We start from the raw sequence: 23,054 nt of genomic DNA, 5'->3' as shown, positions 1-23,054 counted from the left end.
ATTATAAGCACATCTCGTTTAGGTGTGCGATCAATTTCTTCCCGGACATTTGCATAAACGCTTTCAATTTCTTCCTCATCAGCATCTGTAGTTGGGGCATGAATTTGAATGATGGTTAGGTTGATCGGATTTCCATGAAGTCTGATGGATATTATTCAGTCTGACTGCCTCTGCGACAGCTCACCTCTCTATTAGAGCGACTCCGTTCCTCCTGTGTTTGCCATTCCCAGAGTAAAACACTTCGTAATTTTTCTGATTGAAAAAATCCTAATCCAGACCACTTGAGTTCACTCTCTCCCAGGATTACAATGTTTAAATGTTTAATTTCTCATTTTACGATTTCGAGCCTATCTTGATTGATACTTAGAAGATAGAAGATATTGGATTTATATCCCGCCCTCCACTCCGAAGAGTCTCAGAGCGGCTCACAATCTCCTTTACCTTCCTCCCCCACAACAGACACCCTGTGCGGTGGGTGGGGCTGGAGAGGGCTCTCACAGCAGCTGCCCTTTCAAGGACAGAGTTTCAGAGCAACCTACAATCTCCTTTCTCTTCCTCCCCCACAACAGACAACCTGTGAGGTGGGTGGGGCTGGAGAGGGCTCTCACAGCAGCTGCCCTTTCAAGGACAATCCCTGCCAGAGCTATGGCTGACCCAAGGCCATTCCAGCAGGTGCAAGTGGAGGAGTGGGGAATCAAACCCGGTTCTCCCAGATAAGAGAGCTCTGGCTGACCCAAGGCCCTTCCAGCAGCTGCAAGTGGAGGAGTGGGGAATCAAACCCAGTTCTCCCAGAAAAGAGACCGCACACTTAACCACTACACCAAACTTCTCACATTTCTTGTTCCTATTATATGCGCTCAACATCTTTGGGCTGTACTTCTGTATCCATTCATATCTACAAGTGGACACTGCTTTGGCTTTAGTCCAGTTGCATCATTAAAGACGCTACTATTTGTAGTCGTCGTCAACTTTTCCCCAGTAGCTGACTGAGTGCCACCCAAACTCCAGATGGCACTCAATATTCCATCCCCGTTACCATTGGAAATGTCTGTTCTCTTCTGCTGATGTGGCAGTTGATCCCTGAAGGGTGTGGATGCATCTCATACATGGTCGGTGCGTGGGAGTAAGCAAACTAGGTGATTGCCTAGGGCGCCAGCTCCCAGTAGGGCCTGGGGCAGGGACCCCCTCCCCACTCGTGCTGTCCCTGAGCCTCCGCCGTTCGCGGCATTTCCCATTCCCGGCATCCTCCGAGAGCGCCGGGGAAGGGAAGAGCCGAGCATTCTTTCGATTCTGATGGATTGGAGGAGCTTCCCTTGATTGCTTAGAGCCAGAAGGGAAGCACTGAGCACCCAGCATGATGATGTCACTGCGTGAAAACTTTTAGGGGGGAGCGCACGTTGGGGTTCTGCCTTGGGCGCCAAAATGCCACGCGCCGGGCCTGATCTCATACATCACCTCTCAGTCTTCTCCTCTCCAAGCTAAACAGATTCAGCTCCTTCAACCTTTCTTCATAGGTCTTGGTCCCCAGACCCCTCACCATCTTTGTCACCCTCGTTTGGACCCGTTCCAGCTTGTCTATATCCTTCTTAAATTGTGGTCCCCCAAAACTGAGCATAATACTCCAAGTGAGGTCTAATCAGCGCAACGTGATATCATCACTTCACGTGATCTGGACACTACTGTTGATACAGCCCAAAATTGCATTGGCCTTTTTAGCCACCTCATCACACTGCTGTCTCATGTTCAGTGCATGGTCCACTAAGACCCCTAGATCCTTTTTGCACATATTATTGCCAAGACAAGTTTCCCCCATCCTATAATTAGGCATTTGATTTTTCCTACCTAAATGCAGAACTTGACATACCAGAAGAGCATGAATGCAATATGTTTGGTCACTTCATGAGCAGGGAAAACTATCTTTTAAAACGGCCACATACTCAAAGATGACCTGTTTCCTCATTTCCTCATTTTGACATGCTTAAACTCACTCATGTGAGCCCTTTCAGTGGCTGAACATGACACAGTTTCAGAGGGCAGCTGTGTTGGTGGTCTGCAGAACAACAGCTACATTCGAAGCAACTAATAAGAATTTCAGGGTATAAGCTTCCAAGTTTCACAGCACTAATGAAGGGAGCTTTGACTCCTGGACGCTTATGTCTCAAAAATCTTGTTGTTCTCCAATGCAGGGGTGTCAAACATGTGGCCCATGGGCCAGATCAGGCCCTGGGTGGGCTCCTATCCGGCCCGCAAGCAAGTTTGCTTCCTTCTCCCTCCTCCTTGCTTCCTTCTGTGTCACAGCTTGCTTTGCCAGGATTTCTCAACTGCACAGGAGCTACAGAGCAAAGCCTCTATTTGCTCCATTGGCTGAGGCTCCTCTCTTGGGAAGGAAGGCGGGGGAGAGCTTGCTTTAACACTGACCACAATATTGAAAAACTATTAATACTTCAAGCATTTTTTATTTTAGTTTTTTTTTTAAAAATCTTTGTGTTTGTCTATGTCCTTTATAAAGTTTACATCCCCACTTCCTAGCATTACATTTTATGACAAGGTCTCATTTATGTCAGACCTGGCCCTCATAACAAATGAGTTTGACACCCCTGCTCTAAAGTGCTATTGGATTTTAATCTAGCCATCTTTACAGTACATAATTCAGGATTTGTACACTTCATTTAGGTTGTTGATATCAATTGGGGGGGGGGGTTTCATCTCATCTATTGTGTAAAAGGAGTAACTTCAGATAAATGTGCTACTGAACTTAAATCAACCTGAACATGAGCTCCCTCCCAGCAGAAGAATTTGTTGTTGTTCAGTCGCACAGTGAAGTCCGACTCTGCGACCCCATGGACCAAGTCATGCCAGGCCCTCCTGTCTTCCACCATCCTCTGAAGTCTGCTCAAATTTGTGTTTGTTACATCAGTAACACTGTCCAGCCATCGCATCTTTTGCAGTCCCCTTCTTCTTTTGCCTTCTGTCTTTCCCAGCATCAGGGTCTTCTCCAGGGAGTGCTCCCTTCTCATTGGGTGGCCAAAGTATTTCAGCTTCAGTTTCAGCATCTGACCTTCCAGGGAACAGTCAGGGTTGATTTCCCATAGGACTGACTGATTGGATCTTCTTGCAGTCCAAGGGACTCTCAAGATTCTTCTCCAGCACCACAGCTCAAAAGCATCTATTCTTCTGCGCTCGGCCTTCCTCATGGTCCAGCTCTCACAGCCATACATTACTATTGGGAATACCATCGCTTTGACTATACATACTTTTGCTGGCAGGCTGATGTCTCTACTTTTTATTATACTGCCCAGGTTCGCCATAGCGGTCCTCCCAAGGAGCAAACGTCTTTTAATTTCATGGCTACAGTCACCATCTGCAGTGATCTTGGATCCCAGAAATGTGAAGTCTGTCACGAATTACAAATGACTAAATTAGCTTCTAGATTTTCTTAGAAGAAGGAGGAGGAGAAACCTACACAGGCATTTGCTAACAGTTTAAAAGGGCTTCCATCAAAAGCCAACTCTTCCCAGATTTTCAAATATTTGTGAAAGTTGTATTTGGGGTTGAAATTGAGCTTCCTTCTTCTCTTCTTAAAGGTTACTGCTTCCCAAATATTGAATTAAAATAGCTAACACTCTGCTGTATATTTAGCGTAATTGTATTTCCAGACACTCCCAAGAAAGAAAGTATAGAGTTTCAATATGAAACTCTGAAAATATAACTGTGTAACGTTTGTGAATGAATCAATTTATTAAGAACAAAATAAAACATCCAACACTTCTAGGGATCTTAAGCGGCACTTTTGTATTTTAAACTGGGCCGTGTCTGCCGCAGTTACCACAGTGAGGAACAGGTGTCCCCCACAGCGAACACATGAAGTGCTAACGGCAGATACATATTTATAAATACGCTTCATGTACACCCGCCAGGAACCCACAGCCTACCAAGACTCTTTGGCATACATTCACAGGGGTTTATGAACACACATCTGCTGTTCAACACTTCACACTTTTGCTGCAGGAAGCCCTTGGTGCAGCGGCGGCAAACACAATTGCTGGGTAAAACGCTTCAACGAAAATCAAAAACAATAATGCTGAGTTAGAATATGAAGAAGAGCCAGTTTGGTGTAGTGTGCGGACTCTTATCTGGGAGAACCGGGTTTGATTCCCCACTCCTCCACTTGCAGCTGCTGGAATGGCCCTGGGTCAACCATAGCGCTCATAGGAGTTGTCCTTGAAAGGGCAGCTGCTGTGAAAGCCCTCTCAGCCCCACCCACCTCACAAGGTGTCTGTTGTGGGGGGAGAAGATATAGGAGGTTGTAAACCGCTCTGAGTCTCTGATTCAAAGAGAAGGGCGGGGTATAAATCTGCAGTCTTCTTCTTCTTATGTCCCTCACCTGGCTGCCTTCCATCTTCCACCTTTTGATTCAGTCACCACATTAATAATAAAAAATATTTATCTGTTTTCTGGATTTTGTTTGAATATTATTCCGTATCATGGGGGTCCTCAATGTGGGGCCCAGGAGCACAATGGCACCTGCTGACGCCTTTTCTGGCACCCATCAAGTGTTTTTAGAATGTGGGTGAGGCCAGCTGTGACCTAGATAGCCCAGGCAAGCCTGATCTCGTCAGATCTTGGAAGCTAAGCAGGGCCAGCTCTGGCAAGTATTTGGATGGGAGACCTCCAAGGAATACCAGGGCTGGGACACAGAGGCAGGCAATAGAGCCACTTCTCTGGACATCCAAGCCCCAGCAAGGGTTGCAAGAAGTCAACCTTGACTTCCAGGCATGCCTGCCCGCACACACATGCAAACACAAGGGGGGGGGGAATTCCAGGAGGAGATCCTTTGCATCTTAGGCCACATACCTCTGGAATAATGCACTTTTAATCCACTTTGTGACTGGATTTCACTGTGTGAAATGGCAGATCTACTTGCAAATGATTCCTTAAAGTGCACTGAAAGTGGAATGAAAGTGCATATTCAGCACATGTGAAAGTACCCGGCACATCTTCAAATCTTATTAATGCCATCCCCATCAAACTGAAAAGCTCAAGATTTCCCCCAAGGATTGGTTGCGAATCACTAAAAAGGAGGGATGAAAATTCCCAGATGCTACAAATTTAAAATGGTGGCCCAGAAAGAAAAGAAAATGAATCAACCATGGCAGAGAGGAGAGAGACACGTAGCTTAGGGAGATGGGCAAGGAAAGAGCTGGAATTCAGAAAATGTCCAGAGTAGTACAGAAGCATAATAGATGATAGAAAAAGGCACAGCAGATGTTCAGGAAGCAGGGCTGCCAGTCGACTGCTGGCATTGGGTAGGAGGCTCAAGGGGATGAGACATGAAAAATACCATAGAGTTCCTGAGGTATCCTAGCACATCACTCCAATGCAATGATCCGATTTCGGGGTTCACATAGGAAGTGACATCACACTAGAGGAGGATAATTTCCACCATATTTTCCCCATGACGCCCTACTGAGTGGCCCCTAAGCAGCAATGGGAATCGCAGGCCACCAGGCTGTAGACAGCCCTCACAAACTGGTGAGAATAGAGAGAGCCAGTGCGATGCAGCGGTGAGTGTCAGAGGAGGATCTGAGAGACCCAGATTCAGATTCCTACTCTGCTGCAGAAACCTGCTGGGTGACCCTGAGCCAGTCACACACACTTCACTTCACCTATCTCACAGGGCCGCTGTTGGGAAGAAAAGACGGAGGAGAGCAGAACAGCATAGCCCATCCTGGGCCCCCACCGGGGAGAAAAGCAAGGTATAAATGAAGTAAATGAATAATAGAATCGGCAACAAAAAAATATACGTAACAAGATTATATCAGTTTTAAAATTGCTATAATTGTATCATACAGGGGTGGAATTCTAGCAGGAGCTCCTTTGCATATTAGGCCACACACCCCTGATGTAGCCAATCTTCCTGGAGCTTACAGAAAGTGCCTTGTAAGCTCTTGGAGGATTGGCTACATCAGGGGTGTGTGGCCTAATATGCAAAGGAGCTCCTGCTAGAATTCCATCCCTGCAAACACACACAAAAAAGAGAAAGTGAGTGAGGCCGGATGAGGCTTTTGCCAGCCAGGCTTCTGATGGGCCACCGGAGATTCGACTGACCGTACAGATTTTTAAAAAAATATTGCTTTGGCAGCAGCCCGCTCCACAACACAATCTTCGCTGTGTGGCAGAAAGTCCACTGCGGCAGCCATTTTGTGGCTGGCTCTGCCTCTTGAAACACCCACCACACTATTTCAGAATTCCAGGCTCCAAAAGTTGGGAACCTCTTCTCTACCATGTGAGGGGGCAGTTCTGTGGAGCTCGTGCTCACTTTTTGGGGAGAAACCAGGGTTGCCAGGTCCCTACCTTGCATCGGTGGGGAGTGGGAGGGAGCTTTCCAAGAGTGGGGGTGGGGCAACATTACAGTGTGTGACGTCCTTGATATAATGCCATCATGCCTAAGTGACATCATCATAAAGGGAAGTTGTGCGGTGATGGTCTGGTCTTTTGGGCAAACTCTATGGTAAAACTGAGCTCAAACCATAGAGGTTTGCCACCAAACCAGAACATCACCACTTGATGTCCCTGACATGATGACATCTGATCATAGAATCATAGAGTTGGAAGGGACCTCTAGGGTCATCTAGTCCAACCCCCCATGCACAATGCAGGAAACTCACAAATACCTCCCCCTAAATTCACAGGATTTTCATTGCTGTCAGATGGCCATCTAGCCTCTGTTGAAAAACCTCCAAGGAAGGAGAGCCCGCCACCTCCCGAGGAAGCCTGTTCCACTGAGGAATCGCTCTAATGGTCAGGAAGTTCTTCCTAATGTTGAGCCGGAAACTCTTTTGATTTAATTTCAACCCACTGGTTTTGGTCCTTCTGGGGCCACAGAAAACAATTCCATACAATCCTCTAGAGGACAGCCCTTCAAGTACTTGAAGATGGTGATCATATCACCTCTCAGCCGTCTCCTCTCCAGGCTAAACATCCTCAGCTCCTTCAACCTTTCCTCATAGGACATGGTCTCCAGACCCCTCACCATCTTCGTCGCCCTCCTCTGGACCCGTTCCAGCTTGTCTATATCCTTCTTAAAATGTGGTGCCCAAAACCGAACACAATACTCCAGGTGAGGTCTTACCAGAGCAGAGTAAAGCGATACCATCACATCACGTGATCTGGACACTATACTTCTGTTGATACAGCCCAAAATTGCATTTGCCTTTTTAGCCACTGCATCACACTGTTGACTCATGTTCAGCGTACGATCCACTAAGACCCCTAGATCCTTTTCACACATACTACTGCTAAGACAAGTCTCCCCCATCCTATAACCATGCATTGGATTTTTCCTACCTAAATGCAGAACTTTACATTTATACCTGTTAAAATTCATTTTATTGATTCCTTTTATTTATGTGATGTCATCACATTGGGGGCATCATGCAGTGTCATGACGGCTGAGGGTGGGGCTTCCCACCACCAGCCAACAGCAGGCAGGAATCCACAAAATTGGGAGATTCCCACCCCCACCTGGGGACTGGCAATGCTAGATGAAACTGGTGCAGATCCACACTCAGTGCAACACAGATACATGCTCAATGGATACAAATGGTATGACATGGAGAGCCTGGAGAGGAGGCAGCTGAGAGGTGATAGGATCACCATCTTCAAGTACTTGAAGGGCTGTCATATAGAGGATGGTGCAGAATTGTTTTCTGTGGCCCCGGAAGGTAGGACCAGAAGCAATGGGATGAAATTAAATCAAGAGTTTCTGGCTCAGCATTAGGAAGAACTTCCTGACGGTTAGAGCGATTCCTCAGTGGAACAGGCTTCCTCAGGAGGTTGTGGGCTCTTCTTCCTTGGAGGTTTTTAAACAGAGGCTAGATGACCATCAGACAGCAATGAAGATCCTGTGAATTTAGTGGGAGGTGTTTGTGAGTTTCCTGCATTGTGCAGGGGGTTGGACGAGATGACCCTGGAGGACCCTTCCAACTCTATGATTCTATGACATGGCATGTGCCCTATGCATCCCGAGAAACCTCTTCAGCACTTTCAGGGGTATGTCCACAGACAACTACGGAAATGTACAGCAGATTACATATTAGGCATACCTTCTTTGCTACAAACAGTTTACTCCTTGTTGCCCTGTGGTTCTCATTCAGATTAAGCACAATACAATCTCTTGTGTTCTTCTCATTCTAGCCATATCGATTGCAATGCTACACTTACCATCACTTATCCCAATTTGATCACCTTTGGTCATTCTTGCATGACCATCTGCTGATGAGCATGCCAAGCTATTTCAATTAGTATATAATGCTGGGAAGGAAGGAAGAATTAAATTAAAATAAAATTGTAATGACTGATGTCAGACTCCTTAACAATAACCCATGTCTCTGTTCTTGAGGAGGGTTTTTTTTTAATCTTTCCTGTGGTTCAAAGGCTTTTAGTACCGGCATTTTCTCTGCTTTATCACAATCCCCAGCCAAAATTGCATTAAGCCTTGTAAACAACTGAAACCATTATTTAAAGGTTAGACATGCTTAGCCGTGGCACAGAATCTTTTGGAACAAATAAAAATTTCCAAAAAGGTAAAAGCTAGGAAGTGGGGAGGGGGGGAGAGCTTACTAGAAATAATTGCTACTCTGTATAGGCCAAGCAATAATATGAATGATAAAATAAGGTGGGATTTTCAAGATTTTTTTAAAAATGCATGGCTTACTGGCATGTGTTAATTCCTTCAAATATCAAATTTAAAATTGTCCTCTACGTTGATTTCTTTGAGAACAATTGAATCAAACAAAGCCAGCTTAAAATTGGTCAAAAGACACTCATAAAGTGCTTGTGTTGATAAGCATAGTAAATTGGGGAGGGAGTGCAGCTCAGCGGTTGAGCATCTGCTTGGCATGCAGAAGGTCTCAAGTTCAATCCCTGCTATCTCCAGTTAAAAGGACCAGACAACAGGGAATGTGAAAGACCTCTGACTGCTGTGATCCTGGAGAACTGCTGCCAGTCTGAGTAGACAATACTGACTGTGATGGGCCAAGGGTCTGATTCAGTATAAAGTGGCTTCATGTGTCCATATTTCATTGGTTCATCCAGACCAGTGTCACATTCTCTGACTGCAAACAGTTCTCCAAAATCTGCGGTTTCTCATAACTTTGGCTTGTCTTCTTTTGAACTGTGAGATCCCTCGACATGCCTCTAAGACAGTAAAGAAGCTTAGCCATCTTCTCAGTGACACTTGATGAAGAATCATTCAAAAGCCTATAGACCTTAAGTGCATCGGAACAATCAACCGTGCTGTAAATGTAAATACTTGTGACGAAGATCTGTATACAAATGAGAATAAAGAAGAATATGAGTAACTGACTCCACACATGTTGTTTACACGGAAACAGTTTTATGTTTATGCTTACTCTGATGTATATGTACGCAATCATTCCATTTTACCTTTCTTAACTAATTTGCTCTGATATATATTTTTATATATTTTATGCCAATAGAGGCTAACATGACTTGACTTCTTTTGAACTGGAGATGCTGGGGATTAAAAGTGGTACTTGTACTCTCCCGGAGAACTATGGGGCCTCCTATGTCTTCAATTTGGTTTTTAAAGAGTTTTAGTAATTCCATGTTTATTTGTTATACTTCTACCTGACTCTCTTTGGGGAGCTTGAGGTAGATTTCCAGACAGGAAGTTCACGAGATTCTGCACACTAGTTTCAGCAGCAGAGCTGTCCACCTTTTCACACCTTGGTGTGGGAATACATTTAGGTCAGGGATAGCATTGCCAACTCCAGCTTCAGAGACTCCTTCAGAACAGGGGGTGCTGCCTAGGAAGAGTGAGTTCTGGGTAGGGAACGTGGTGGAGATATGCTAACACAGACTCCACTCTCAGAAGCTAGCATTTTTCTTCCAGGGGAACTTTGGAGGTCAGCTGCAAGTCCAGACAAACTACAGGCCCCACCTAGAGGTTGGCAGCCCTTCTTAGGGAACAGGATTGTGGTAGAAGTACCTGAACTGATCTAGACGGACTGAGAAGGTTGTGCAAAAAGAGACACAGGTTGCCCTTTGGATCCTATCCATCGATCAGAGCAGCAATTCAGATCTCTGCATCTGAAGTTCAATGTTCTACAACAGGGGTCGCCATAATTTCTGAGCCTGTGGGCATCTCTGGAATTCTGACATCAGGCAGTGGGCACAATCACAAAATGGCTGGTGCAGGAGATGGAATCCAGGGGTGGAATTCTAGCAGGAGCTGCTTTGAATATTAGGCCACACACCCCTGATGTAGCCAATCCTCCAAGAGCTTACAAAAAAAAGAGCCTTGTAAGCTCCAGGACTGGCTACATCAGGGGGTGCGGCCTAATATGCAAAGGAGCTCCTGCTAGAACTCTACCCCTGGTGGAGTCAATCACAAAATGGCAGCCACAGGAGGTAAAGCCAACCACAAAACATCAGAGAGAGGTTCTACATAACTCTAATAGCACCTCTTCAGCATTTCAGGCAAAAGTTTAGTTTAACAGGATGCCTTTTTAATCTGTTATGCCCTGATAAGCCCTGATATGCAAAAGCCCCACCCAAAAAGGAAACCCTATTGCCACCTGTTGGGGGGGATCTACTATGTAGCACATTTGTCTTTCATCCCCTATTTACCAGATGATGATGTCACATTATGTATTTGCTCAGCACTTATAAATCCCTTGATGCTAAGTGATCCTCATTTTATATTCACATGGGGGGGGGGGGGCGTCAAATTGAACAACAAAGTAGACTTTTAACAAAACATACTGTTGGGTGCCTCCCCTCTCAATACAGTTGCTCACCTTCCCAAAGTAATAGTAGTGGCATTATTGCTGCTATCAAAGGTGGGCAGATGTAAACTCAAATGGCCTATGAATGGCTCAAAACAGGGAGCAAAGGAATGTACCTCAAACACCCTGCATTTCCTTATCTGCACGGAGCAGGGGCTGTTGATTCAGGATTACAACCCTGAGTCAACAGCTTCTGAAACATCCTGAACAAACTCGGCAAGTTAAATGATTTGCATGTATCTGCTTACTTAGCATAATTCAGGCCGCTTTCTGAATTATGGGTTTCATGGAATTTGTAATTGTTTTCAAGGACTTGGGCAGGGAACGACAAGTTTGAAGGAAGGACAGTGTCTATCAGACGGGCACAGAGGGGGGGAGGAGACAGCTACCAGTTCAATCGACCATTTAACATTACTGAAAACCTAAAGCACAGAACTGGGCATGAGCATTTCCATCACAGTATCAAAAGGCCTATCATACATGGTCCTTTAAGTAGCTGCTTAAGTTTAGCCTGCAGCTATGGAGGTTGAAGAGCTACATGGTCAGACCACCTAAAGAATGCACCTTAGTCAGATGTATTCAAGGTATCAGTCTGAACCCTCAGTTGGGTCATAGAGCCCTTCCCCACAGCACAGTTGCCAGTTTTGTTGCTAGCTGCTGTCAAGAAAGGGTTCTTGACAGCCCTCAGTTGGGTCATAGAGCCCTTCCCCCACAGCACAGTTGCCAGTTTTGTTGCTAGCTGCTGTCAAGAAAGGATTCTTGCCAATGTTATTTGCATCACAATGACTGTGGTAACCTGTGCTTCTGTGTAGTTCTGCTGTTTACACTGTTATGCCTCTGCACTATTATGTCTTTGGAATAATGTTATAAGTACTGTCTCTACTCGGGCTACAGAAGGGCCTCTCTGTAGGCCAAGACACATTCCTCAGTACAGCTGTGAAGGTCATCTGTTATCTGTCCAGCCAGGGACACTAACTTTCACTTTTGCAGAAAGCGGGCTTGATCTGGTGGGAGGGGGGAGTAGTGTCTGGGAATACCTTTTGAATTGTAATTCCCGCGCTTGCTTCGTGCCTAGTTGATTACTTGGGTGATGGTTTTAGCAAGGTATAAACGTATTGTTCAGCTCCGAGAGGTCAGTTCTATCAAAGAACGTCTTGACTATGAACATGATGCTCATTAAATAAAAGCCTTATTTGAATTATACCAAAGAGGTTGAGTTAATGAGAACTGCATAGAACTTGACAGCTGCTAGCACACATGTGTGAAGAGCAAGGACATCACAGCTGTGAGGAGGGCATGCATGCTGTGAAGAGGAGAAGGACATGGAGATGTGGTCGCTCAGAGAGATTATTCTTTAATAGCTCTTTTGTTTGTCCTTCACTCCGGCACATCTCCTGGTGGTCAGGTGGTTCTCTCTCTCTGCTTCCCACCATCCTGGCCTTGCTGCCGAATCCAGCCTCTTACTGTCCTGGGACTCTACATCACATACCTGCAGCTCAGTGGGTTATATATAAGGCTGAAGATGTATGTAAAGGCCAAAGGCTGAAGATGACTGATTTAAGCACCACCCTAATTTGCACTATTACAACACACTCAATCCGGGGCTACCTTTAAAGAGAAACTGCAGCTGGGACAGAATTATAGTCACCAGGCTGTCCCCGGCAATTGGTGGTAGTTTTGGGGCGAGGCTGTGGGGACACCAACATTGTATGCTCCATGACGTCACTTCCAGAGAAAACAGACTCTTAAAGTCTACGGCAAGTCCCATCATCTCAACTAACACAAATCAAAATTGCTAGCTCTGCCTAATATATGGGTTGAGTTGGGTCGGGGGGTGGGGACAGCTGGGCAGAGCAAGACCCAGCCCTGGGAAGATTGAGCACTGGGCAGAGTCAGTGGCGGTCGGGGCTCCCCATCTGAGTGGGCTGGAAAAGGGAGGGGAGAGCCCCCACCAGGGTGAGATGGGCCCAAAGTAAGTTAGTGTATCAAGCCAGCATGGGCTGACAGAGGCACTATCCAGCGTCAGATCAGTCAGCTGACACCGATCTGTCCCAACCCGCAGCATCAGGACTTAAATAAGAGGGTGGAGCTAGCCCATCTGAGTCCTCAGGTAATCTCCCGAGGGTGGGGGAAAGATCTGTCCCAGCGATAGTGACTGGTGGGGGTGCTCTGAAGGACGACACCACCCAATCATGCTGGATGCAATGATGTCATTTTTAAGTGACATCAGCACATGGAGGTGGAGTTTCCCCCTGACTGGCAACAGGTAGAAGCCCCAAAAACTTACGGATTTCCCATCCAGACCCGGGGAATGGCAACCCTAAAGCCCATACATCACATTAAGAATATACTGAAGTAGTTACTAAATGTGGTATCTTAGAGTCTTGCTAAATGACTAACAGACTTTGAAAAGCTGTTATCACTGGGTCAAGTTCATCAATTAAACTAAAAACTGTTAATTGGATTTTGAATTAATGTGCAATTAATTGTTACCGTTTTGCACTTGATTGTTATTATCTTCCTTAGCGGATTGTGCAAACCATTACTCTGAATAATGCTTTGTATAGGGTAGTGTAGAGGGGAACCGAAGATGAGTTTATGGAACCGAGGGGGCAGTAGTCCCCAAAAGTTTGGGAACCACAGATTTAGAGCCTTAAATGTTACTTGTGTGATGAACCTGCACCTAAACAAAAATCAAAATGGTTTTTTAAGCAGAAAGCCAGAATTCAATGGGTGAGAAATCTGCTGCGCGTCCAAGGAATGTATTTGTGTATTTTTGCACATATTCTTAAAACTAGCAGTTGACATTTGTTCAGCCACTTTCACATGGGGAGGGTTGGAGAGTAGGACATTCTCATTGGTGATGCAAAGCACATGAAAGGTTGTACTTTGATTTGCAGTGAAACTCTATGATACCATAGAGTTTTTAACCGCAAATCCTAGAGCGTCCCCAAATGCAACATGCCCAGCACGATGATGTCGCTTCTGGGTGACATCAACAAGAGGAATCCCCCACCACAGCGGTGGAGGGACCTGGCAGCCCTATCCCAAAGTGCTCTAAATTTCCATGGGAAGAAAGCAATCCCTCTACTTTTCTGCTGGCCCAGAACGTGAGGAGAATTCTCTGGAAATACTGTTTACCACCTCATCCTGTTTTGAACCCAGGCTCTATGGTGAAATGTTTAGCAAGAAGCTCACCATCCAGTGGTGTTTTGATAAGGATATATTTCCAGAACTGTTATTTGTGCTTCATACGTTAAGGCGTGGTTGTCTTTTGTTTCCCACATTCGTTCCTATTCCTGATTGCCCTCTTTTAATATCGTTACCCCTTTCAGTCATTTGTCCTTGGTTATTTCTCCATGTATATCTACATGAAATGTTAACTTTGGGGAGACCCATATAGCATCCTTTCTTGCTTTCAGGTTTTGGTAAAAAAAACCTCTTCTGTTCTATGAAATGTTTCCCTCTGATGGACAGAACAGCTTTTTAAACTGTTGCTGCTTACCCCGTATGGCTCTTTGGCTCTAGCTTTTTACGATTGTTTCTAGATTTCATTTAAAAAAAAAACACCTGAATTGTGTGTCATTGTTTCATGCTATGTTACTGCATAGCCGCCTGACCAGTATTTTGGCAGAGGAATGTGGCTTTCTAAATACCTCACATTGACATTTTGGACCCCGCCCTTCATTTTTCAGCTTTAATTTTAAAGAAAGAAAGAGCTACAGCTCAGATGCAGAAGAGAAGGTGCTGGTGATTTTACCTCCCCAAATTGACTGGGGAGGAGTAACCTAAATCTGTTCTCAGGTGATTTGGGGTGTTTTTACATTCAGTTTGATCCAGTTTGATCAGAGAGCAGTCGGAATACCAGTGCTTAGTTAAATGTATACGATTGCTTGGAAATGTTGTCAACACTGCAAAAACAATACAAATTTAAATTACAAGATGAGGCAAGCAATGATATGTAAAAATTTCAAGTGCTGTCAGTTCTCATGCAGATTACTGCACTTTGTCGTGGCTTTTGGAGAAGTCTTTTAAAACGCATGAAAACTTCTACAATACAAGTTTGAAACACCTGTAAAGAAATGACCGCATCAAAACTAGTTTTGAGAAAAACGTTGCAGCAGCAGCGCCAGAACTCATCTCACCGAAACAAATGTAGATGCTTCGAGCAGCAACGGTGCAAAACAGTTGTGAGAACGTTAGGTAATGTAAAAGCTGAGTTTCCAATGCGGTGATAGAGAGTCACAAACTGTCAGTGTAAAAACACCCAGAGTCTCAGAGAGGCTTACAATCCCCTTCCCCTCCCCCTCCCCACAAGAGACACCCTGTGAGGTAGGTGGGGCTGAGGGAGCTCTGAGAGAACTGCTTTTGAGAAAGCAGCTCTGAGAGAACTTGTCACTGACCCAAGATCACCCAGCAGGTGCAAGTGGAGGAGTGAGGAATCAAATCCGGTTCTCCCAGATTAGAGTCCGCGCACTTAACTACTTTACCAAACTGACTCCCTTAGCAACTGCTCACAGCATGGACTCCAGCTATTTTCTGTCATGCGTTCTATCCCCTAAAAGAGAATTCCGTGCAATGGTTTCTGTACAAGACCAGGAGTGGGGGAGGGGATATCAACTGGCCCTTCTAAAATGAAAAAAAGAAATTAGCCAAATTATCCTTGAATATCTGACTACGTGAACATGCATAAGCTGACTATACAAATCCAGCAGCTGCAATAATCAATAGAAAGACCATTTGGCAAATGTACATTGATGAATTCAGATGGGATATACTGCTTGGCTTGGTGATAAATGAGGCAGATTGGGCTTCCTTCATTCTTAACACCTTACAGGCATTTGGGAAAGTCCCTCTTCCTCCTATGTTCTTCTGGCACAAATACAAGCCTTATTTTTGGTAGGAGCTCACAGAAGCTCCGGAACTTCTAAATTTTATTGTGCTCTTATCTGGGAGAACCGGATTTGATTTCCCACTCCTTCACTTGCAGCTGCTGGAATGGCCTTAGGTCAGCCATAGCTTCTCACAGAGTTGTCCTTGAAAGGGCAGCTTCTGTGAGAGTTCTCTCACTCCACACACCTCACAGGGTGTCTGTTGTAGGGAGGAAGGTAAAGGAGATTGTGAGTCGCTCTGAAGCTCTGAAATTCGGAGCGGAGGGCAAGATATAAATCCAATGTCGTCTTATTATTATTATTTACTACATTGTAATATAAAATGAAATTATTATACATCTCAGGGCCCGGTTGCTAACAGGCCACGGACCAGGACCAGTCCACGGCCCGGGGGTTGGGGACCCCTGCTCTGGAAGGTTCAGACTCCTGTCAGAATTTATGAACTAGTCAAGTTATGCTGAGAATGCATTTGAGCAGCAATTCAATTACAAGCCATACCTTGGAGTTTTGTTGGCTGAACACCCATAGTGGAGCAACCCAGCTCTGTTACAGGAGACCAGAACCTTGGCTGTCTCCTGCCTCGCCCCCCCCCCTTCAAAATAGAATTTTCTAAATTCAATTTGAAAAATTCAGAAATTAATTAGAAAATTAGAACAATAAAGACGCATAACATTTGAAACAGATTTTCATGTCTGTAGGAGGGAACTGCTTAATTCTTTGCAATATTCAATAAGAAGCAAATATCTTCTTGTATAACTGTTAAGGAACTGTGATGTCATAAAGTAACCTTTCCTGTAGTGACTTGAAAACTTTCAGGCAATCATTTTGCATCCATAACAATCCCAAATTTGTTTTCACACTACCTGCTTTGAGGGGTGGAAAGAAGCACGTTGGCTTATTACCAAGAAAACACCAACTGCTCCATTTCATTAAAGAAAGTGACACCAAGGACACTCAAGTTATTTAGGGGACTGCTTCCATGAAAGTCAGTGTTTGCAAATGTTATGCATGTAATAAAATAGAAAAAGCTCACAGATTAAAAGAATTGAATCGGGAAGTTAGAGAGGAAAAGGTAAACTTTTTTCATTGGGGTGGACTGAATCTGATATAGTTACAATATGAAAAGTGGGAAAAATGCATTTTGTAGCTCCCTTTTCCTCCCCAACTCAGCACAATACACAGACATGATGTATTAGCCTGACTCAAGGTGAGGCCATGAACTTCACAGGGCTTTGAACAAAGGTTTCTAACTATCCATATAAAAATACTTTGGGAGCTGATGGTATCCTATTCGTTTTAGTGCAATTTCAAATAATCCAACGGCACATCCCAAGGACACCCAATCATTTTGACAGAGAACTCAGACAAAGCAGATGTCGGAAATATGGGGGGGAGATACACATTTCCTTATTCACGCAAAACTGTGACCACACTTAGAGAGAGGATCACATACAGCATGCTTGCCTGGTGTGGGAAGTAAAAGTGCCCAAATCATAACAGTTGGATTTTCCTAACCCCACTATCTGTATCGCTTCCTCATTTGGGGAATGGATTCTGGGGGGGAAGAGGTCAACCTAATATTATGTTTGTGTGACACAAATTACCTGTGTAGTACACATTTGTAGGGCCTGGCCAGCATAACTGGCTCTTTTTTCCTAAGGCTAAAAAAAAGCATAATTTACAAGCATCCAGCTTGCTGTGTGTTTGTGCCTGTGAGATCCCTCTTTCCCACTAATGCAGTCTGCCTACCACGCTCTCCACCCCTCTCTTTCACGTTCAGGGTTAAACGTAGAACAAGCCATCACTGCTACCCTTCTTATCCAATCTTTCTGAAACTTGAGGGTTGTTTTGAGGAGAGGCACCAGATGCTATGCTGAAAATTTGGCGCCTCTACCTCAAAAAACAGCCCCCAAGAACCCCAGATACCCACAAATCAATTTCCCATCCTACCCTATGGCAAGGGCGTCAAACTCATTTGTTATGAGGGCCAGATCTGACATTAATGAGACCTTGTTGGGCCGGGCCATGTGTGTACCTATTTAAGATTAGGTAGCAGAGATAGAAACTTTATAAAGGACACAGACAAACACAATTAATATATATATATATATATATTAGCACTTGGTTTTAAAAGTGCTTTCTTTGTATTTCTCCCATTGGATCCATGAGTCTTTCCTTCATTCCCCAGGGGACTAGAGGGGAGGGGAAGAGCCTCAGCCAATAAAAGGAAAAGAGGCTTGACTCAGTAGCTCTGCTGTGCAATTGAGAGAGCCTGGCAAAGCAAACTCTGCCTGCTCCCCCCCCCCTTCCTCTCCAAGGGAGAAGCCTCAGCCAACAGAGAAAATAGAGGCTTTGCTCTGTAGCTCCTGTGCAATTGAGCAAGCCTTGCAGAGCAAACTGTGATGCAGAAGGAAGCAAGAGAGAGGGAGAAGGAAGCAGATGACAGCCAGTTGCTCGGGGGGGACTGATAGGAGTCCTCTGGGGGCCTGATTCGGCCCTCAAACTGCATGTCCTATGGGAATCGGTCTCCATAGGATATAATGGAGTGCCCAGCAAACATTTCCCTCCCTCCACCCACCCCGCTTTCTGATAACCCTGAAGTGGGAGGAGGGCCTCCAAACTGGTAGATCCCTTGCCTCCACCTGGGGACTGGGAACCCTAGAGAACTGTAATGATTTTACCACAGTTTCCAGCAATTCCTAGAAAGGCATGATGTCATTTCTGGGGTTTCCCCAGAATTGATATTACAGCAGACATACAACGGCCACTTATAATTAAGTATAATTAAGAGCGTTTGGGTACAATCCAAAGCAAGTGTAGTCATAAGACCGATTTCCCACTTATGCCGCTCTCATGCTCCATGGGGCTGCAACTAGCTTCACCTTTTTCGTGTAGCAAACAGAAACTGGTTTTTAGAGGATCTTGTTTGTTGCACAAAAGAGGCGGAGCAAGTTGCAGCCACAGGACAGCTTGTGCGAAATCCGATGGGAAGTCTAGCTGAGAAGAGGAGAGTGAGAGCAAGGTAAGACTAGTGGGAACTCGGTCTAACTCTCATTGTGGACTGGCCTTTGTTCCAGCTACTTTTATACTTCCTAACAGCCAGAGATACAGGTGCTTCTGAAGAGTAATCACATACCTCCACAGTTAGAACACTGTTAGCAGTAAAGTGGATAGACCAATCTCCACCTACCATTAGGCTTCCCAACCCTCCCGCCCTGGCAGGGGACCCCAAGATTTCCAGCCTTTTCCCCCGCTCCCCAAAAAAACAGAAACGGGGGGAGGGGGGAAACGGCGCCAAGGAGCATGGCGAGCCGCCCCATCTTGGAGCGGGCGACGCCGCTGCGCGGCTGCCGCCTCTTCTCCGCTTCACCGTAGCTGCTCCTCCAAGATGGGCTCAGGCTGAGCCCATCTCGGAGGAGCAGCTAAGATGAAGCGGAGAAGAGGCGGCGGCAGCGCAGCGGCATCGCCCGCTCCGCTCCACCTCTGAGGTAAAATCAGAGAAGGGGAGGGTGGAGGCAGGCCAGGAGCGTGGCGAGCCGCGAATCTGGGTCCTTCTAGGACCCAGACTCGCGGCTCGCCACGCTCCTGGCCTGCCTCCATCCCCCCCTTCTCTGATTTCACCTCAGAGGCGGAGCGGGCGACGCCGCTGCTCTGCCGCCTTTTCTCCGCTTCACCGTAGCTGCTCCTCTGAGATGGGCTCAGGGTGAGCCCATCTCGGAGGAGCAGCTATGGTGAAGAGGAGAAGAGGAGGCAGCCGCGCAGCGGCGTCGCCCGCTCCGGCTTTGAGGTGAAATCAGAGAAGGGGAGGGTGGAGGGAAGGAAGGCATTTAAAAAGTTGTGAGGTCCCATTAATTGTGATGGACAGAACTCCCTTTGGAGTTCAATTGTGCTTGTCACACCCTTGCTCCTAGCTCCACCCCAGTGTCTTCTGGCTCCACCCCCAAAGTCCCCAGATATTTCTGGAATTGGACTTGGCAACCCTACCTACCATAGAACAATGGCATGACAAAATGTGGGAACATTTTGTGGAACATTTTCTTATGCAAAAATTAGCTTATAATATTTCAAATTCACCAGCTGAAAAATATGAGAATAAAGTTATAGCAATGCGGTATCCTCTTTTTAATTATATGGCAGAAAAATACATTGCCCCCCCCCCCCAAAGCCATATTATCAGGGCTATTTTTGTAGCAGGAACTCCTTTGCATATTAGGCCACACACCCCTGATGTAGCCAATCCTCCAAGAGCTTACAGGGCTTAGTGCAGGGCCTACTGTAAGCTCTTGGAGGATTGGCTCCATCAGGGCTGTGTGGCCTAATATGCAAAGGAGTTCCTGCTACAAATAAGCTCTGCATATTATAAATCTATACTACACTTTTAGAAACATTAATGTAATCAAAATTATAATGTAAAAGTACCAGTTTTTCTTTTTGTCATTTGATTTTTTATTAGTTGAATAACTGATAAATGCATAACAGAATTATAAATAAAGGTTTTTTTTTCTAGGGGGGGGGGGGGAGAATAATCGCATCAGAAGAGGGCAACTGACTACAGTCCAGTAAGGTTCCATTTCCAAGAATGCTTTCCTGGGGGGGGTAAGTCCCACAGAATAAAATGGGCGTTACTTCTGAGTAAGCTTCCTTCAGATTGTTTGCTAAGTGCCTCAGTACTTGCTGGCATGAGCAGGGGTCGTTTTGTAGAAAAATAGGTGGTGGAGCTCATTAGCATATGCTGCCCACCACCAGCCAAAAGCAACCCGATGCAAGAAAGGAGAGCCCCAGGCGAGCGAGGCCTGCTTGGGCGGGCTAGAGATCCACGCAGGCCTCGCTCACCTGGGGCTCTCCTTGGCCACCCCCGCAGCCAAAAGGCCAGCAAGTCACCTGCTGCCCAAAATCACATAAGAAGTGGAGAAAGGGTGGGGTGGGCTTCTCCAGGGGTTAATGAGGGCCGCGGGGGGGGGGGGGGGTGGCAAAGCCCCTGGTGGCTGCCTGGCTGCCCGCTCTCCTAATCCAGGGATTGTTAGAAGAAGAAGAAGATATTGGATTTATATCCCGCCCTCCACTCCGAAGAGTCTCAGAGCGGCTCACAATCTCCTTTCCCTTCCTCCCCCACAACAGACACCCTGTGAGGTGGGTGGGGCTGGAGAGGGCTCTCACAGCAGCTGCCCTTTCAAGGACAACCTCTGCCAGAGCTCTGGCTGACCCAAGGCCATTCCAGCAGCTGCAAGTGGAAGAGTGGGGAATCAAACCCGGTTCTCCCAGATAAGAGTCCGCGCACTTAACCACTACACCAAACTGGCTCTCTAGGCAGCTGCACCTCCTATTCAATGGACAAAGTAGTTGTGGAGGAGGAGGGGGAACCCTCAGAAAGGTTCAGGAGCTGCCCTCCTGTGAGCTCCTGCTGAATTCAAGGCCCAGGCATGAGCTTCTGTTTCTCTTTGGAGTCAAACCAGATACAGAAATCCCTGTATGGCATAGTCCCACTTGCAGGCTGACATGGCAACACCATATTATAGCACAAACCACAAAATGATTAATAGCGATGATGCCAATTAATCCTGAGTTTGTTACATAACATTTGCAAGGAAGGAAAAACGAAAAGCTCAAAGCAGAATGGAAGGGATAAGGGGTACTTAAGTATTTAATACAAATCTTCTGCAAAACACATGAAATGTTTTGTTTGCTGGAGAATAAATTCTGGATATGCATATGTGAAGGTGTTGGCAAACTGTTTCCAGATAAGAAAGAGAGGCCACAGAAGTGCACAGCGCCCTTGGAAATACCTATAATTAAACATAAGCTGCTTTCACAATGGAAACCTTCAAAAGCCCCTCTGCTGCTACTGATACTCCAATTCCTGATCCACTCTGTACTTGACGCAATGTAAGTGAAGGGCAACAACCACCTCGGAAATATTTCTCAGCATTTGGAAAGGTGCCACCAAATCAATAATGGCGGGACAAAGTGAATTACAAGACTCCATACTTTCCAGTCACTGGAGATGTAAAGTTAGCCTAAAAGAGAAATTGCAGCTTGGTGTTGAGGACGTAGAGGTGTGTAAGGGTATGTCAGGGTCCCCCATACGTAGGGTTGCCAATCCCCAGGTGGGAGCAGGGGATCCCCCGGTTTGGAGACCCTCCCCCCGCTTCAGGGTTGTCAGAAAGCGGGGGGAGGGGAGGGAAATGTCTACTGGGAACTCTTATTCCCTATGGAGATTTATTCCCATAGAAAATCATGGAGAATTGATCCATGGGTATCTGGGGCTCTGGGGGGGCTGTTTTTTGGGGTAGAGGCACCAAAATTTCAATATAGCATCTAGTGCCTCTTCCCAAAATACTCCCCAAGTTTCAAAACGATTGGATCAGGGGGTCCAATTCTATGAGCCCCAAAAGAAGGTGCCCTTATACTTCATTATTTCCTATGGAAGGAAGGAATTGAAAGGTGTGCCGTCCCTTTAAATATGGCCAGAACTCTCTTGGAGTTCAATGATGCTTGTCACAGCCTTGATCTTGGCTCCACCCCTAATGTCTCCTGGCTCCACCCCCAAACTCTCCTGGCTCCATCCCCAAAGTCCCCAGATATTTCTTGAATTGGACTTGGCAACCCTACCCATACGGCATCCATGGGTGCCACAGCGACTGCCAACAGCTTCCTTGGCACCCGCCAAGTGGTTTTAGAAGAAGAAGAAGAAGATGAAGAAGAAGAAGAAGATATTGGATTTATATCCCGCCCTCCCGCCCTCCAAGAGTCTCAGAGCGGCTCACAATCTCCTTTACCTTCCTCCCCCACAACAAACACCCTGTGAGGTGGGTGGGGCTGGAGAGGGCTCTCCCAGCAGCTGCCCTTTCAAGAACAACTTCTGCCAGAGCTATGGCTGACCCAAGGCCATTTCAGCAGGTGCAAGTGGAGGAGAGGGGGATCAAACCCGGTTCTCCCAGATAAGAGTCCGCACACTTAACCACTACACCAAACTGGGCAGGGCCATGTGGGACTTCCGGTGGGCTACTGGGAAATTTAATTGGCTGTGCAGATTTTTTTAAAACATTGCTTTGGCAGTGGCCACCACCACAACTCAAGGGTTGGGTCCAGGCAGCAAATGTAAACCAACACAGAGACAGCTCGCAGATGGATTTAAAAAGCAAGCTCAAACACACGTATCTGCTGGCTGTCCAGCTCCCATACTCACTCCGTCCTCTGGTGTCTCTGAAGAGGCTCAAATCCGTCTGCTGCATGCCATCTGCCTTTCCGTGGGAGTACGCAAGTGAGGCAGATTGGTGGTGTGAGCCTGCCAATCCGCTCTAGGCATTCACCAGTATTCTTTAAAAAATAGTGCAGATGCTCATGACCACTA

Source organism: Heteronotia binoei, chromosome 9 (assembly GCF_032191835.1).
Source record: "Heteronotia binoei isolate CCM8104 ecotype False Entrance Well chromosome 9, APGP_CSIRO_Hbin_v1, whole genome shotgun sequence".
Lineage (NCBI taxonomy): Eukaryota > Metazoa > Chordata > Lepidosauria > Squamata > Gekkonidae > Heteronotia > Heteronotia binoei.
The sequence above is the reverse complement of the archived record's forward strand: the minus strand, read 5'-3'. Positions refer to the sequence as shown.